Below are 17,786 nucleotides of genomic sequence, written 5' to 3' on the forward strand. Positions count from 1 at the left end.
CGCTTGTTTTGAAGTTCAAACTCACAAAACCATTAAAAAAAGCTGAAATACTTTGAAGGTCTCATGCCTTTAGAGCAGCACCAAGTGTCTCTTGTGTCTGCCATCCAAATGCCAGCTTCAGTTTTTCATTTCTTTTTCATGGTCCAAAACCCTGTGGTCAACAAAAACCATGCTTGGTGCAGACACTGAGAGACTGGAAAGGAGAGGTATGAATTTCAGCCTGCAGGAGCAGCGAAACCCTGGTAAATATGAGGGCAGCATCCTGCAGTGACCTGCCTGCTCACAGCCGGGTGGGTAGGGAGGCGCAGGGAGCTCTGCACAGATACTTCTGTGCCTCCAGTTCATGGGGGTTTGCTTTCACCGCAAGATTTCCTTCTGGCTATTGGGAAAAGTTTTAAAACATGAGCGATAGGGAGCTCAGCTGTGGGTTATGTAGGCCACTGATTCTATACCACTGGGTGCTGAATTCCCGTCTTGCTGAAGGATTGTTAAAACCAGCACAGAAATGTTTTCCCCTTTATGTGGAAGAGCTCCTCCCGGACTTTGAAATTGTCAGAAACCAAAATTAATGGGGAAGATGTGGAAAGAGGAACCATGTCAATGGAAATCTCTTGTGCAGAAAACTTAAGAGTTTGATTCTTTAGTATTTTCTGTTATAGACTTATATCTCAAACAAACAAAAACCCAACACATCACTTGAAATGGAAAAACAGGAACCTTTCCACTTAAAATGACAGCATGTTGCAATCTCCCAATCTTTAAAAAAAGAAAATACCACAGAAAATGCATCAAATCCGATGTTTGCTGCAAGTTGCTATTCCAGTGAATCAAAATATTCAGAAAAAAATATGTATACTTGTATCACTTGGAGCCCAATTCTGACCAGCTGTAGTCTGAGAAAGCTGCCATCTAGACAACTAAAATGTTAGCATAGTTCCCACAATCTCTTTGGTGCCAAAAGTTTGTGCAGTAGATCTCCTGTAAGCATGAAAATGGAGACTAGATTTTGGACAAATGCTGCACTGTTAGCAGCAAGGACCTATTTGTTTTTTCAGTAATGTGATTCTTAATCCCTGGGATTCATCAGAGGGATTTATCTGTCTAATAAGTATGTCCACTCTGTCTATACTTTTAATGTTTCCTGATTAAAATAAAGCTGTTTATCTCGCTTAGCTTCATGGTTGCATGTAAGCAGGGATTACTTCTGAAGGAATCTCCTCCCTGTTGACGGTCTGTGCTATGTTCAGCATTCCTTTGTGAACTATGACCATGCAAGGCATGTGTTTGCCTAAACATGTGCAACTTGTTCAGAATTAAGTTAGAACACAACAATAGTTACAGAACAGTCTGTTCTGTTGTGTTTTCGTGTACAGGGATGTAATTTACTATTAATCAGTAAGTAATACAAAACCAGATCTTATATCAAGAAGGATGAAGGAACAAGATTTGACCATTCCAACATGAGCAATTTCTTTTTACCCTCCTTCCTCCAAAGGGTAATAGGAAGATTTATATGACTGCATTTGTATTTCTAAAAAAAGTATTGATAAAATATATGTGCTGATAAATTAATGGTTCCTTTGGGAAACTGGCCTCAAGTGTGAGAGGATATGAGTTATATATATATAGAAGAAATTATATATATATGTATAGAAGTGGGGCTTATTGTGGGAGAGGAGCAGCCTATGGAGACTATGCAAGGAGGTTTGGGAATTAACTTTGCCTTGTATAACTTGACATTGAGCAGAATCACTTTATATGTTATACGTGATTTACAGGTTATATGCATATGAAAATATAAATATTTTTGCTGATCAAGCCTCAGAGAAATTAGATGAAGCAAAGTGCTTTCAGGGCTCTTAAACAAAAAGCTCAAGCTGTAAATGCTTGATAGAAAGTACATACGGAAAAGTATCCATCCTCCTGGCTTGTAGTCTTTCTTTGTATCTGCTGCTGTTCTGTTGCAAGGAGGACAGACTGCGTGGTTTGACCCAGTGTGGGCTGCCCCCAGGCGTGTGCCAGTCCCATGTACCAGTTTTGTGCTTTCTTCTTACTGTTGTCCTACCAATTACATTTTTCAGTTTCCAAATTTTTTTCTCTGCTATGCAGAGAAACTTCAGGTTTTCCTCCTGTAGTAATGAGCCAGAATACTGTTCAGCAACTTGCATTGCCCTTGAATAGAGAAGGAGGGTACGAAAAGCCTGTTCACCTGCCTATGTACAGATGACCTGAGCCTGTTCTCTCCTACTGTTAAATCAGTTTTGCTTGCTATAGTGTTCTCTGTGCCTAGATTTGTCACCGTAAAAACCTGTTGTGTTGGCTACGGTATGTTTCTTGCAGAAGATGCAGTGCTGTTCTGTCAGCTTTAACTGACTTTTTTGACTCAACACATACAGGGCCATCCAAGATCAATTAATTCCAATTAATTACATTGCAGATGAGCACTCCCAAGACTAGGTTTAGACTGGTTGGGAGCACAGAGTTTAGTAATGGCTAAACCTTAAACTGCTGCAGTTTGGAACAGATGTAAATACAAGATAATACTACTGTTAATACAGCATGCAATTACTCATTCAACTGAGTGAAGTTGAAGAGAATCTCTTTCAGGATTGTCCTCATTAACACAGATTGAAAAAACTGAGGTCCATTTAAGCTCATAATTCTTTTTTTTTTTTTTCATTTCTACCCTTAATCCATTTTAACAGAGCTGCTACTCTCCTTTTCATTAAAAACACGGGGAAAAAAATGGCTGTATGTGTTTCAGAGCAGTGGCAGCGGGCAGGGTAAGTGCAGCCGTGGCAGCTCATGCAGGGTGCCAGTCTGAGGAGGAATTTGACCAGCTCCCCACCAGCTGTTTCTTAAGGCTGTGTCGCTAAATAGGATGGTTTCATTAGCAGTTATTCTAAGATTTGAGGGCACTGAAGTTCTGGTTCGAAGTTTAGATTTCTTTCTTTTTCCTACAGCATATGACATGCTGTGGATCAAGGGCAGCTATCATAGCAGTCATGGCATGGCAGCAGTCTACATCGACTGGCTCCTGTCCTAACTAAAGACTCCCAGTAGTCAAAAATCAAAGTGGTGGTAAACATAATTTTTAACCTATAAGGAAAGGAGAGTACCTTTTTTTTTTTTTTCCCCCACAATATGCTGTCATGTAATGCTTGAATCATTTTTTTTTCTTTCTATATCTTACCCATTTTCTTTTCCTTTATTTAGTGTCTTGCTATCTCTATTCACATTTGGAAAGGCTCTTTACAATATTTATGAGGTATTATTTATAGCAGAGGGAATGTCTTCTCATGAAAGTCTTGCAGATTTTCTTCCTCGCTGATATATTTAAATACATTAATTCTCCCTTCCTTTCTCCCTCATCTTTCCCCAGCACATCACACTTCTACATCGTTTTCCCTTGCTTTAGTAATCTTTCTTTTCCCTTGTTTTTCCACCTTTTTGATACTGAAGATATGCTCACTTTTTCCTCTTTTTCTTCCACTCTTTCTTTATCCTTTCTCTTTCCTTTGCATGTTTGCTTCCTTCTTCTTATTTTTTTTCTTTACTGCTGATCCTTTCTTTTCTATTTATTTTTTTTTCCCCAGGGCCACAACTGCTTTCTTTGCTATCACTCTGATGATCTACCAGATTTCTCATCATGTTTATTTTCTTGGCTTATCAGCTTGGTGTGCATACTGATCTCAGGCAAACCACTGGTCTGATGCTATGGTGAGCTCCAGTGGAGTAGGCTGGGAAGATGCAGTAGGGCGAGTGCAAATTGGGGCTTCATGGCAGTGTGAGGCACCCATTGCCTGCAAAGTAACAGAGAGAGCAGAGCTCTGCTTTTCTGTGCTCTTCTGTCTGCTGCATGCTCTGTTCTGAAGATGGTCTCTCCTTCACCTTAAGCTGAGGGGAGGCGCAAAAGAGCTATCTTATGCCAAATAAGTTCTTCCTTTGCAGTCCTCTTTTTTTACAGATGTTAACAACCTGGTCAGGTGCTGCACATCCTCAGGAAAGGTGCATGCAAAAGTTATGAATGGCAGTCTAAAAAATGCATAGACTCTATGCCAATTTCTTGTTTAATAAATTATCAGTGAAGACATAAACTTGGTTTCTGAACCTAAAAAGACATCTTTTTCTCATTAAAGTCTGGACATTACATTTTGTAAATTGGAGAGCAGAGGCAAGATTTCTTAACCATGCTGCAGAGATTGAGGTGTGAGGTTTTTGGTCTGATAGTTTCAGTCGCAACATGGAAATAATAAGCCAGCTGCTTAGTCTGCTGTCATATTTGAGGAGACAAAAACATACAGTTTGTAAGCCCATATGCTGGGATTGCAAGCTGGCAGCCTCTTCACCAATGTTCTGTACAAGTGCTTAAGTACTAAAGGTATTTAAGGAAAACTCATTTCTTTTGAAGATTAGATAAGGAATTGCAGAATGTTAGGTACTCAGTTTCAGATTTAAGCTCAACAAACTTAGTGGTTCTGGGGATGGAAAAACTTCTCTATGTTTGCATGTATGGAAAACTAATATGTAGTGATGCTATTCAGCCTTAATCTTATGTCATTTAACTAGTATATATTTTACATAAACAGTTTCTCTCTATTTTCCCTGACACAGCTTCATCTATTGTAGCTTTAGGAATTGTCTACATCCTTCAAAGAGGCTTAGTTCTGTCAAGCTGTTGATTTTGTGGTTGATTTTGTGGAATCAGGGGTGTTCCAGGATTCACCTATCCTGATCAATGCTGATAAGTTTCCTAACATTGATTTCTCTAGAGGACGAGGACTCTCACGTCTTTGTTCAATAGCACAGGAATGAACTATGGCTGTCTGCGTATTCATGTTTTCTTACTAAAACAGTGGATATTTCTGTATCGTTTTCCTGAATATCATCTCCAGCTACAGGGCTGCTCTTAGCTTACAGAGATGGCTCTGGCGCTCCCAAAAGTGTGACTGTGGCTTAGGCAGATAGATCTCTCCAGGCTGATAAAGGCATTGTTCTTCAGGCTGCGAGCTCTTATCTACGTTTGATTTGCTTCTTTGTTTTTCCTGCTGAAAACAATAAGGATGCTCTTTGGACAGCCTGCTTTGGAGGTAAGTATACCAGTGATAAAAACTGACCCAGCATATACAACCTAGTGTTGCCTCCTGAGGGAATGAACTGTCCAAGAGAGCACTTAGGGGGTTTTTAAAGCATGTTCAGAGAATTTCATATGTGAACATTAGGAAACCTTCACAAACAGCGTGGGCTTTGACACTGCATACCTAGTTAGCAAGATATTTGAGCACATCTAACTGCGCGTGTGATGTTGAATGCATGTGCCCAATAAAAATCTTCCTAAGTGAAAGGCTGTGTTGTAATATCTGGTCTAAAGGACTAAGAAATGATTTAGTAATGGCAATTCAGTGCTCAACAACAAAAACAAATTTGTTAGAGTATTTATTGCAGAAATACACTTGTCAATAAAGTATATTTGTCACAAATGTACTTGTCACAAACATACTTGTTCAAGCAGGACCCTGGACATTTTTCATCAGTTTTTGAAGTATTCCGCTGGAACAGCTATGCTAGTCAGAGAAAAAGCTCTTCTTGTACATGATCCTTTCTTCAAAAATAGCTATAAGTGGGTTTGTAGGAATTACTTTTCTACTTATTTTTCTCTATTGAAGAGCTTTAATTTATAACTTTTGGCACTAATTTGATACTTAGAACGAGATGATACTTTAAAAGCTTATTTGTAATAAGTCAAAACAGAACCTTTGTGTGGAAACTTAGGCAGTCGTGATTAACATCAAGGAAAATTTCTGTTTATGACCAAACTGAGAGCATCAGTCTCCTGTCAAAACAATTAATTAGATGTCTAGAGCACTCAGCTGAGGTACGAAGGATCCCTGGTCTAAATTACACATTTGGAAGGGAATGAGACATGTACAAGTATGTTAGTAACCTAACTGTAACTGTTTGCTCTACTGGCTTTCTTCCCTGCCTTCTCGTGATAGAAGTTCTCTGTTTCAACTTGCTATTGAATAACACTCTTACGTAAACCTCATTTTCATGAGATGAGAAAGCCACTTTTTGCTTAGCTCTGGTTGGAAGGCTAGGTACAAACATTCTCAATGGAGAAGCATTCACATCTAAATTTATTCATCCAAATTCCTTACGTTAGAAGCTGCTGCTTTCAAATGTTTCAGCATCTCCTTCTTGGAATTGCACAAGAAGATACTTGAATTAAACGATACAGTTCTCTTGACAGGAACATCTGCAATCCGCAGCAGTACTTACCTTAGCCTGTCTTACCTCTCCAGCAGATTTAACACTGAATAGCAGAAAGTCAGCAGAAGCTGCTGAGATCCACCTGTAAAACAGTCATCAGAGCATCCATCTATTGAGCTAATTGTAACCTTTTGATCCACCTTTGTTCCTTTTTTTTGATGTTAAAACAAGTTGCCAGGCAGTGTGTGTTGAACTGTGAAATATATATGTTTTGAGGACAGGCACGTAAAGACAGCAGGTATGACTTTTGCTTGCTAGCACTAGGTTTTCCTTTCTTCCTGCAGTCACAAGAGAAACGTGATGGTGTTGATTAGAGGATGTAGTTAATTGCCTTTTGCAAAATGGCACCAGCACTGCTGGGGGCAGATTTCTGGTCTGAGGGCAGTAGGGCATTTTTTCATTCTAAGGAAGCAGAGATCTGGAGATCCTCTCAGAATGACCACGCTTCACTTATTGTTCACTCCTGTAAAGAATATTTATAAGTCAGGGCAAAAAGGGTAGCTTCCATGAATAAACAAAAATTCGTGTTTGGTGCTTGGCAGCAGTACTTACTGACCATGGGAAAATGAAGAACTGAGGGAATTAGTGCCTGGGTCCCAGGCTGAATGTAATGAATTCCCTGCCATGAGCTTGTGTATATTCACCAGTGGATTTAAGGTTGGGTAGTTCTGCTCCACACTCTTCTTTTTGATGAAAGAATATCAATGTTCACACAGTTGTTTCACTTAGGTTATTTGTAGCATGAGTAGCTTGATAATCTCTCTCCTTTTTGTGCTTTTCAGCATGCTTAAACTTTGCTTGGAGACAGGACACTGGATGAGATGGGCTACTAATCTGATCCAGCCGGACAATTCAAGTGTTTATATCAGTATATCAGAGATCCTACTGTACCATTCATTTATCAGCCATATGAGAACTTAAATGACATATGGAAATGTACTGGGCAGAAAATCAGATTAAATTCAACATGTTTTCCTAAATCAACTTCTACTGTCTAGTACTCCTTGCAGAATATTAAAACTTCTTCTGACACTTTTTGCTTCTGATTTTTCTCTTGTTTTCCCTACCAATTTAAAGCATTTAATTTAAATGACTCCCTCCAACACCCACCCTCTTCCCCTTTATCCTTCTCTCCAAAGATTTGGGGTTGTAAATGCTTTGCTTCAAACCTATCCTCTTCAGTTCTGCTCATCTAATCTAGTCATAGCTCTGACTCATGAAAGGAAGTTTAGCATATTTGGACCCACAGACAGTAGAATTTTGCCTTTGGTAAAGCCAGTTCAGGAGAGTGCATCATACTGCTGGCAAACATCTTTTGACTCACGGTTAGGATTAGGAGGAGCTCAGCGGATTAGAAGAAATGCAGTTCATAGCTCATGAAGCACATGACGAGGGCAACACTCAGCACAAAGAGGGTTGGAGCATATTTGCTTCAAAAAAGAAAGAGAGATGGCTGGGTTGCAGAGGAAGGCAAATTATTGAAGACTGCTCAAGTACTGCATGAGGCATCGTGACCTCCTCAAAATGGAATTGTTCAAGTCACTGCAAGAAAAACTCATGGCAAATGTATTAGCTAATACTGAAGCCAAACAGGTGAGGTAATACCACTTGAATAGTCAGGCTGCAAATAATAAATAAATAAATAACAAAAAAACAAAGCCCACAAAATAATATAACAATGTCCAATTTTTTTTTTCTTTCAGCTGCATGTCCTCCTGTTTGTGGCTCCCAGTTCTCTCTTCAAACAATTCTTATTTTCCTGCCTAATATTTCCCACTGATTTCTTTTCCCTCAGCCAGTCATGGTATTTACCCTTTTTCATCCATGAGTACTCATTTTCTGTCTCCAGCCTGTATGACCTGAAAAAGTTCAGTAATAATAACAAGGAAAAAGCATGTTTTTATTTTTAATGCAAATCCAATCTTTTGCACAATTACAGGAATAGTTTCATATTGACAATGAAACTATCACCCCCCTCACCTGTTTCTCTGTTTTTTGTCTATTCACAGCTCCTCTGGCATTTTGATGGTCTTGGTCTTTTAAAGTCTGTCCTATTTAAAGGAGGGCTGACTAGCTTGTGGCTCATGCGCCTTGTGTGGTTCAGGCGCAGCTCTCTCACTGGCACTGTGTCTCAGAGCTGTGCGGATGCAGGGCTGCTGCCCAACTTCATTGCTCCTGAGGAGTCTCACCTCCTCAGTGTGGGATAACTATTGAGGATTCAGTGTCAGCTAGAAAGCGAACCCTTTCAGAGTTGTTCCTTTCTCTTGGTTTGGTGGCCATGTTTGTCTGATGTCTTGTGGCTTGTACTGGCACAGTGATTTTGATATGAAGCTTGTAGCATCAGCCAGGTTGGCCACTCCTTATTTTAATCCTAAGCATAAAAGCAGCCCAAAAGACCTCGAGGTATGTCTTACCAGCAGCTAAGTGTTTAGTTTTGTGAATACATTCTTGAAAAATTTGTATGGATTTTTTTTTTATTTATTCACTTAAAGACTTGTACAAGTAGACTTTTCTTCATCATCTGCCTTTTGTATGTAGGCAGCTGTTACACAACTATTCACTACAGGAATTATCATCATTTCTAGTGAGGGAAAGCAAATGTCAAAGCCAGCATACCTTTATGCTTGAATAAATGTCCATATTACCAGCTTATATTGGTGTAGCCATTTCTATGAAAGTTATTGCTGGAAATAAATTTGTCTGAACCAATAAAAATAATTTCATAACATCCAAGTACTGGGAATTTGGGTTGCATAGTGGTTTTGCATAGCCTCAGTTTTCCATTTAGAAATGCTGAAAATCTAAGTTTTCAGTAACTCATTTGCACTATTTAGATACAAGTGGAATTTGCATTCAAAATAAACAACTATTTTGACAGAAAAGAGACTTAAGTGAAAAGTTTTCATCCTAATAATAGTGTTATATTATCTTAAAGAAATAAACAGCTTCTGTTTTCTTATGTGTAATTCATCTGCAGGTGATAAGGTGATAAGGTTGAAAAGTGGCTGATTCAAGAAAAACTGATAAGCATCACTCTTGCCATGATATCATCTCTGGCAGCTTGCTGTGAGAGGAAGATGCCTCTCTGTTGTCTGTTTCCCTTTCCCTTTCCCTTTCCCTTCCTTGTTAGCTACTTTTTATAAATAAGAAATGAAGAACAGCTTTTCTTGCAACTGCTTTTGATGTAGGTTACAGGAAATTTCTGAAAGTATGTATTTTTATCTCTTTTCATTGCCTTACACTAATGGCAAAGTCACACTCAAAACATCCAAAGCAAAACTAGGGAGACGGAGACAAGTACTTAGGCCATATGTTCGTTAGTTTTTCTTTTACTTAGATGGCAAACAAGTTCATAAATCTTTAACTATCCCTGCAGACTCTTGTTTACAATGAAAAATGAGGGTCTCTCTGCCAGTGCATCCTACTTTCAAAACAACTTTTCTCCTATTCTTTTTCTAAGCCACAAAGATGCAAGTTTCTATGGTAGGAATGAGACTTTCTAAGGCAGATATTGGACTTCAGTGCTCATCCTCCAGAAAAAATCAGCATGAATTCGAAATGCATAGCCTGCCTGGTACTTTGCATACTCATAATAGAACCGCATTTGAATTGTATTGATGTAAACTTTGTCATTCACAGATCTCTTAAAAAAAAAAAAGTGATTGATTGAAAGGGTAGTTTCCTACAGAGGAGTACTGATAATGCAGCCCATGAAAAATCTGCCCTTGAAATTGTGGTTCTGTCATCTCAAAATGTACCTGTTTAAATACATTTTCTTTTACATCACTGAACGCTTGCGAAAGACTCATGTTTCATCTTTGCCCCTCCTTTGAAGATGGAAAGAAAAACTCTCTCCATCTGATGTAGAACCTGAATAATTTTAGCTGAGAGAGCCATTCTATTCCTTGTTTCTCAGTTACTGCTCTCATGACTGCATGCAGAAAGTGATTTGAGGACCGAGAAGCTCTCCCAAACTGCTCTCAAAGGTACGTGTGTGTGCTGCAGACTGATTGCCTGTCTAGTTACATTGTGATATGTCAACAATGATGTACATATCACAAAATGTTAAGTAATTTTGTAGCCCTTGTCAGAACTGTACATAAAATGAAAGCAGTGCAGAAGAGAGGTGCTCATTCTGTAAAATGAACAAAGCCACCTAAAAGTTCTAATTGTATTTTAAAGTAGCTTAATTTGCCTTTGCCACCCCATCAGAAAATTAGTCTCTGGAGGAGAAGAAATGGAATGGTAGCTGGAGAGGACAGGAAGATTTGTATAGCAGTAGAACTATAGATGTGATGGACAGGAGCCTCAAAGTCACTTAAATGGCTACCTGTAATCTAAGTTAGCCAGCTGGGTGTGAATATGTAAGACTGTGTTCTTCACCAGTAACATCTTTAAAGATGTGAGAGTGACTGCAAGCTTACATGCATCTCCTTTTGACATCATTTGTTTTATTGCTGGAGTGAAGAATTCATCAGACATCTCTGCACAAAGGGTAACTGCTGATTTTATTGAGTTTATAAGTTGTTTTTTTTTTGGTTTGCTTTATAGAAAGTGGTTGTCTACTGAAGCCAAGCGGCAGCCTATTAAATCACCTTTACAGGTGAAGAAGTTCCTTGCTTTAACAAGGAAGGACTACAGCTGATGCCATCGATAAACACTTTAATATTGTCACGTTGGACATCCTGTCCTGTCCTTCCACTGCAGAGATGGGGGATTATGTACCAAAACTGTTGTGTGCCTGGAGCATCCCCATTGAGATTGTAGGCTGCGGTATAAAATGTTAGCAGTGCACTATGTGAGAAAAAGATTGCATTCAATGATTATCATGGGACAACAGTGAACAGTGAAAGAAAGATGAGCTGATAACTCTCTATACCACACAGCCAAGAAAAGTCTGTTTTGGGTTCTTTATTTGTGAGGTGCTCTGATACAGCAAAAAGATAACGTCTTCTCTAGATATAACTTCAGAGAGTAAAAAGCACTACAGAGTTACTGACACCACAAACATTCTCTTTGAAGATAAATGATTAAAACAAAGGTAAAAATTAAGGAATGTGATAGCTTATTTCAGTGATGAAAATGGTATTTTTTATATAACTCAAGGGTACAAATAAATTAGGAAGTAGTCAAATGCATCTAATAAAAAACATAGAGTATAGATTAAAGAAATAAGAAAACTCCTTGATAAAAACAAGTATACAGTCAGAGAATTATCTCCCTAGGAAATAAGTGGAACCCCAGTCAGGCACATTTGAGGCCAGAATGCGTAAAGCACTAACACAATGGTATAAGGGTTAAATCAGAAGGGGTTGTAGATGTCATGAACATAAATGGTCTGAGTATCTTCAATAAATTATGTGCTGAAATTTTTCACTTTAGATTCAAGTGATTTGCTGAGTTTTGGTTAACTCAGAATAGCTTAAGGGGAAAATGAAGAAGGCAATGCCTTCTAGTTCCAGTTTTAATTTTGGAAATTTAACCTGACCTATACCAGATTTTGTCCATGTTTTATTTTGTCTTCTAGAACAAAACATTTTACTTAAGGGTCAGTTGAAACATTTTTTCTTTGCAATGTTTTACTCAGTATGTTTTTCTTGAACTGAAGGAGGATTTTGGGAGAGAAGGGCCAGTGTTATTTGACTGGTTTGTTTTGTGTGGTACAAGCTGAATTTGTGATTTCCTCAATGGAGAAAAAAAATTGTTTTATATAAATCCCAAATACTTACTATTTTTAGTGAGTGATTCAGACAGTTAATGAAATGCAGTTCTACTTCAGACCATTTCTTTATATCACTAATGTATGTTTTAGTTTTGTGGTATTTTCCTTCTATTTCTTGCCCCATTACTCAGTGTTTGCCTTTCAGACATCAGCTCTCCTCCATTAGTGCTCCCTCTCTCTCATTCCTGTATTACACTACTATGTAGCTTTGCTTTCCCAAAAGCTTAGAAAAAAATGTCAACTGCTTTTGTCATTTTTCCTTTCAGAGGGAAAAAAATCCGTGGAAAACTATTTTAGAAAGACATTTTCATAGAATGGACTGGGTTTGGGGAAGGAATAAACTATTCCAAATTCCATAGTTCTATAGTATAGTAGTTCTATAAACTACTAAGTACTGTTATTTTTGCTGACGTGTCCATTTGCAGTTGCTGACCTGGAAGAGTGACAGCTCCTTATTTCAAGCCTTAAGGTGTTCTCTCTGAACCCTCAGCCGCAGTGGCTTTCTGCCAGGGAGGTATGGTGGCATCATTATTTTATTGTTTACTGTACCAGCCAGCATTATAGAATTGTCATTTCATTATTTATGGAAGGCTCCAGAAATGGGAGGGAGGTAATAGTCAACAGTGCAGTGCTACGACCTACAGCTCCCTGCCAGTGATGCTGATAGGGAGTAAAGCTGCTGACCATCATTTTGCAAGCAAGATTTATTGTTGCCTGCTATAGAGAGGAAGAAAATTATAGTGACAAACGATAATGTTGTTGACTCCCTGGTAAGAAAGTGGAAGCTTTATTGCTCCACAATCAAACAAACAGCTTCCTTTGTATCTAATGAATAGGTTCAGCTCCAAGTCAAACATAATCGCAGATAAACCCTGCTTAATATAAATACTCAAAGCAATTAAACTCCCCAAACTCCATCAGTTCTTTCTAGGTGACATTTCTTACATAAATTGCAAAAAGAAAAAATTACATGCAAATGTCTGGTAAAAGATTGGATCAGAATGGTTCGTTCTGAAGTGGAAGCTCTGAATACAATTAATAATGACAACGTTATTCCCATGATTGCTTTGGGACTGTAGTATGATTTTACATAAAAGTTTGAGTTTAAGGTGCTGCATTTTTTGGTATTTATCTGCTTTGGATATTGGCAACTATCAGGGAATTGGAGCTTGCTAGAACTACGTTGCTGACTTCAGTGTGCACTAGGAACAGGCCCTGAAGATATTTCAGAAGAGCAAGGGAGAAAAATGGCAGCTTTACAGTCTGAAAGCTCTTGGTTGAAGGGGGTGCATAAGCTACACAGGGAGAAGTTAGAGGCTATGTGCATGTGCGGTAGTGTTTTTTTGTTTGTGGAAAAAACAACAACATCCACTGCCACATAAGAAACAGGCAAAATCCATCTCACGTAAGCTGTCCCTTTGCTGAAGGGTGTATTTCTAAGACTTCTTGAGGAACTCCTCCCTAATCACTACATGTAAACTGTCTACCACCGCTAGTTGCAGTGATAGCCTAGCCTTACATTGTCTAGCACTGCAGTGCTCAGTCAGCTCTTTCACGTGGGCTGAGAAGGACTCAATAATGAACAGCTCTGTGTATATACTGACTTTTCCACCATTTCTGGCACCAAGAGACCTGTAGCAATGCTATCGTTAAAGCATGCACTCTCCCCAGAGGCTACTTACAGAAGGTATTGAAGTTTCAGCACTGTGGTTAGTAGATCTGGGTCTATTATTTTACTGCTTTGCTTATCCATGACTGTAATGATTTTTTTTTTCATCAATATGTTTTCAGTGTAAATGAACAATTACATTTCATGCGTCAGGCAATTTAATTTCTCATTACCACATTAAATACTAAAGGTTGTTTTCCTGCCTCAGATCCACAGCATCTGTCACCATTTGACTAAAAAAGTTTGTCTGCTTTGGAAGTCAGTGTGGTATCAGACTGAGTCACCATCAAGCTAAAATTTAGAACATGGTTCTAGCATTCCTGATAATGCTGGCAAAATAGATGTAACTCTTGTGAGGTGTTCTTTTTTTTTTTTTTTCCTGGAAAGCGCTAGGGGTGGCATAGATGAGGTTTATGAGAAAAATCCATAAAGAATTAATAGCAGTAAAAGCAATAAATAGCAGTAAAGGCAATGATTAGGGGTCATACCCTTGGCATGCATCACTTCAGCTTTGTTCACATCAATGAAAACTTTGTTCGTTTATTTCAGCTAAGAGTTTGTTTCTTGCAATATATTAGAATTTACTTGTGTCCTTCATTTCCTTTTGAAATATGAGTGGACACTTCAGGATAGAGAGTCAGTTTTCAAGGAGCTGAGGTCTAATTGTGCAAATCATTTAATCTAATGTGCTGCTTTTAATCACCTTTGGTGTGAAGGTTGGATACAGAAAAGTGCATGTGTCATTTAAAATATTTTTATAATAACCCGTGGAAGTTATCAAATACTTCTAGTATGCGTAAGGACATATCTGTTTATCTGAATAGGGGACAAGAGAGATATGATTCCTGTCACTAAGCTATCTGTGTACTGGCTGACAATGACTACTTTCCACTCTCCTCCTTGTGTGCTATATTCTTTATACTTTTAAAGCAGAAAAACATTTTCAAAACACACAAAGGTTACAAGATCTCAGCCTCAGTGTTTCCTTTCATAATCAGCAAAGAGAAGCAAGTAAAAGTGAGTGTGTGGGGGTTGTATGCTTTTAGCATAGCTGTGCTTTGCTTTCTGTCAGAATGAGAATCTCCACTGCGGACGTTGAGCTTGCTTGGTGATTTCATGGGTGCCTTTTCAGGGAGCAACTGAGGTGATAAGATATAATTTTTCATGCATTAATTGACAGGGTAACCAGCACCACTTACTAAGCAAAGCCACCTTCTGACTGTTGGATGATTTTCCGAACAGTCCTCCAGTGTACAGTGAAAATCCAAGGAATGAATCCACCATTCATACCATGATTTCTACTTGCACTTCCCTTTTTCGCTTTTTTGCTAACACATGTCACTTTTACGGCAGCCCTTCCTCCATTTGTTTTGTGTGTCTGTATCTTAAAGCCTCCATTTTAAAGACTGTCAAGTTTCCTGACAGCCTCATATTTGCATACCCAACTTGTCACTGCAATGAATGTGAATGTCTATAAAATAAGAGAGAATCACAGAGAAACTCTGTGTCTGATAATTTAGTAGACGTTGTTTTCTTTCAAGTGATGAAGTTAAATTTGTTTTGTTCATTTCTGGAACAGCAGATGCCAGCCGTTTGTGTGACCATCAATCCCTCAAGAGAGATCATTAACAAGGCTTCTCTAGGCTTTGCATGTTGTTAGTGTAAGACAAGGACTCTGTGGGCATATGAGTCATTATTTCACAGATGCTGATGTAACGATTGCTTTTCTCTTGGATCTCTACAATCAACATTCTATAAAATAAAACTCAAGTCCGATGATGTACCGTTAATAGAAAAATATAGACTGTTGGTTAAGATAAGGGTTATATGAACAGAATCAGTGCCTTGTGTTCCTCAGCTCCATTTTGACGGAACTGAAGCACTTCTCATCTTTACTTCTTGTTGGGATTTGCATACATGAGGTCTTTGGGACATCCTTGTCCTCCAGCGATGGAAGAGTGGGCCCTTGGGTCTCTGTATAAAGAGTAGACTCTGCTGAAGGGGCAGACAGAAAGTTTCAGGGAAAGGAGAGTAGAAAACAGAAGACAAGAACTTGGGAACAATTCAAAGATGGGAGGAACAAATACGGCTCTTTCCTTCTGTGATTCTCATTATTTAAGCTCATAGCTGCTCTAGAGGTGCTGTCTTAGTGCTTAGTAATAAAAGCATGATTAAATGTCATGTTTTTCTTCCACGGTTCTGCTGAATTTATATTTGATTCTTATTAAGGAAGAAGAGGTTCTGACCTGTTCTTGGAAAAAAGATACTCTGTTGTTAGGAGGTTGAAGTAAAGCTGAAAACTCCATCATGCCTAAACTTAGTGCAAAATTATTTTGGAACATAATTTAGCCTGATAAACTAGTAAAAATTGTGAAAATTGGTAAGCTGGTAGTGGCTTTCCTCTATGCCTATTCAGCTGCTAATATGAACACATTCTGTTACCCTTTAAATTCTTCTGGAAAATGTACTGAGAAAGTGAAGTGCCCATTTCTTTAGCTTACCAACTAATTGCCGTTTGCAATGAAGAATGCCTTCTTGTTGCCTGTCTCAATGCTGGAGATTGTGTGACCACATGGGCACATACCTGGGTTGTCAAAAGCCGTGGCTGCCAATAACACACAGCAAAGCCTTCTGGAGTGTAGCAAAGCAAAGAGTGGTGCATTTGAACTTGTTGATCCTAACCAGCTTTTGAATGTGAGCGAACCAAAACATTTACTGACAACTAGTTACTGTTATCTTATTTGCTCTATATAAACATGGTCTTCATAAAAACTGAAATCTGTTTAGGAATAACAATTTAAATGCTAAAGCCAAAATAGTACTTTTTTTTTTCTGCACTGAAAGTACTTTTCAAAAAAATAGAATACCCTGGGAGGTGCTGATATACCAAAACTAAGGTTTCCATGTAAGCTGGGGAGGAAAGAGGTAATTTTAGCTTAGCTGTCACAGATTCCTTTCAGAAAAATTATGGGACTTCACTATAGTTTAAAATTAAGCATGTGTGCTCATCTGAGCTGGGATTTTGATAGTGTACAGCAGTGTGTCTTGTCAAATCCAAGCTAAATAATCTTGATGTATGGAGAAGCCTTATGTAATAAGGCTCCTACTGATCCTACTCTGCTAATGTCACCTGAATCTTTGCTATTTATTTTAGTTAGTCTGGCTTTACCACCATATGCTTTTATGTATTGGTTGCCTCTCTAAATCTCTCTAACAGGGTTTTTTTAATGACGAGAAAAAGGGTATAGGGCAGGACTAGTAAGTAAATGGTGACTTCCTTAAGCTTCCAGAAAGCAAAAGCAAACATGGGCTCCTCTGGTGCAATTTTAAACCTCTAAACAAGCTGAGGAGCGTCCAGCTCTGTTAGCATACACTTACATGATGAGCACTACCAGATGGAGTTCACATGCCAGGACCTGGCTGGCAACTCGCTGCTCCTGGTCACAGAGCAGAGCCTGTACATCAGCAGGAGCAGCAGGGCCTCCCTACTACCTTTCCAAACTGTCCGTGTGCCTGGACAGTCTTCCTGGGGGAGCCATTGGCACCGCATGTAGACTACGTAAATGAACTGCAGCCAATCTCCTGCAGCTCCTCCCTGCATAAGTGGGTCACTTGGGGAACGACAGGTTGGGTAATTAGTGCCCTTCCAGATTCCGTCACTTATATGGAGGCTGCACAGAGTGAAGGAAAGAAGTCCACTCTCTGAAATCCTGAAGTAGCTGTCTGTTCACTAATGGCCCATAGCTAAGACTGAAACAAACTGACTTGGAGATTTGTGCTTTCTGGTTAGGATCGAAGATCAATATGTTTCAAAGTCTCAGAAGAGTTGCTCAGTCAAACAGACCACAACTGTTTTGATCTTAATCACGTAAGAAGGCGAAGATGGGTCTTGGCATTTTTGTACCCTTGTTTACTCTAAATATTCCTAGCAGTGAGTCATTAGTTAGAGTGTCCACAAAAACATCAAACTGTAAGCTGAGAAGAAGAGGTATTTCCAGAAGTAAGTTTGGAACTTCACCTATGTAAATATTTCTTCCATAAAACAGATTATGTAAGGGTGGTAGTTTTCATTCAGTCAGGAGCATTGCTAGGGGAATACTATCCAGTGAAAACAACCAGTAAAAC

The 17,786-nt window shown here is 38.8% G+C and overlaps 1 long non-coding RNA gene across 1 annotated transcript in view; it reads left to right on the plus strand.

Moving 5' to 3' along the window:
• The window catches only part of LOC106038222 (uncharacterized), a 36,149-nt gene that overhangs the window by 877 nt on the left and 17,486 nt on the right, over positions 1-17,786 (plus strand). The window lies entirely within an intron of this gene.

Source organism: Anser cygnoides, chromosome 1 (genome assembly GCF_040182565.1).
Source record: "Anser cygnoides isolate HZ-2024a breed goose chromosome 1, Taihu_goose_T2T_genome, whole genome shotgun sequence".
Lineage (NCBI taxonomy): Eukaryota > Metazoa > Chordata > Aves > Anseriformes > Anatidae > Anser > Anser cygnoides.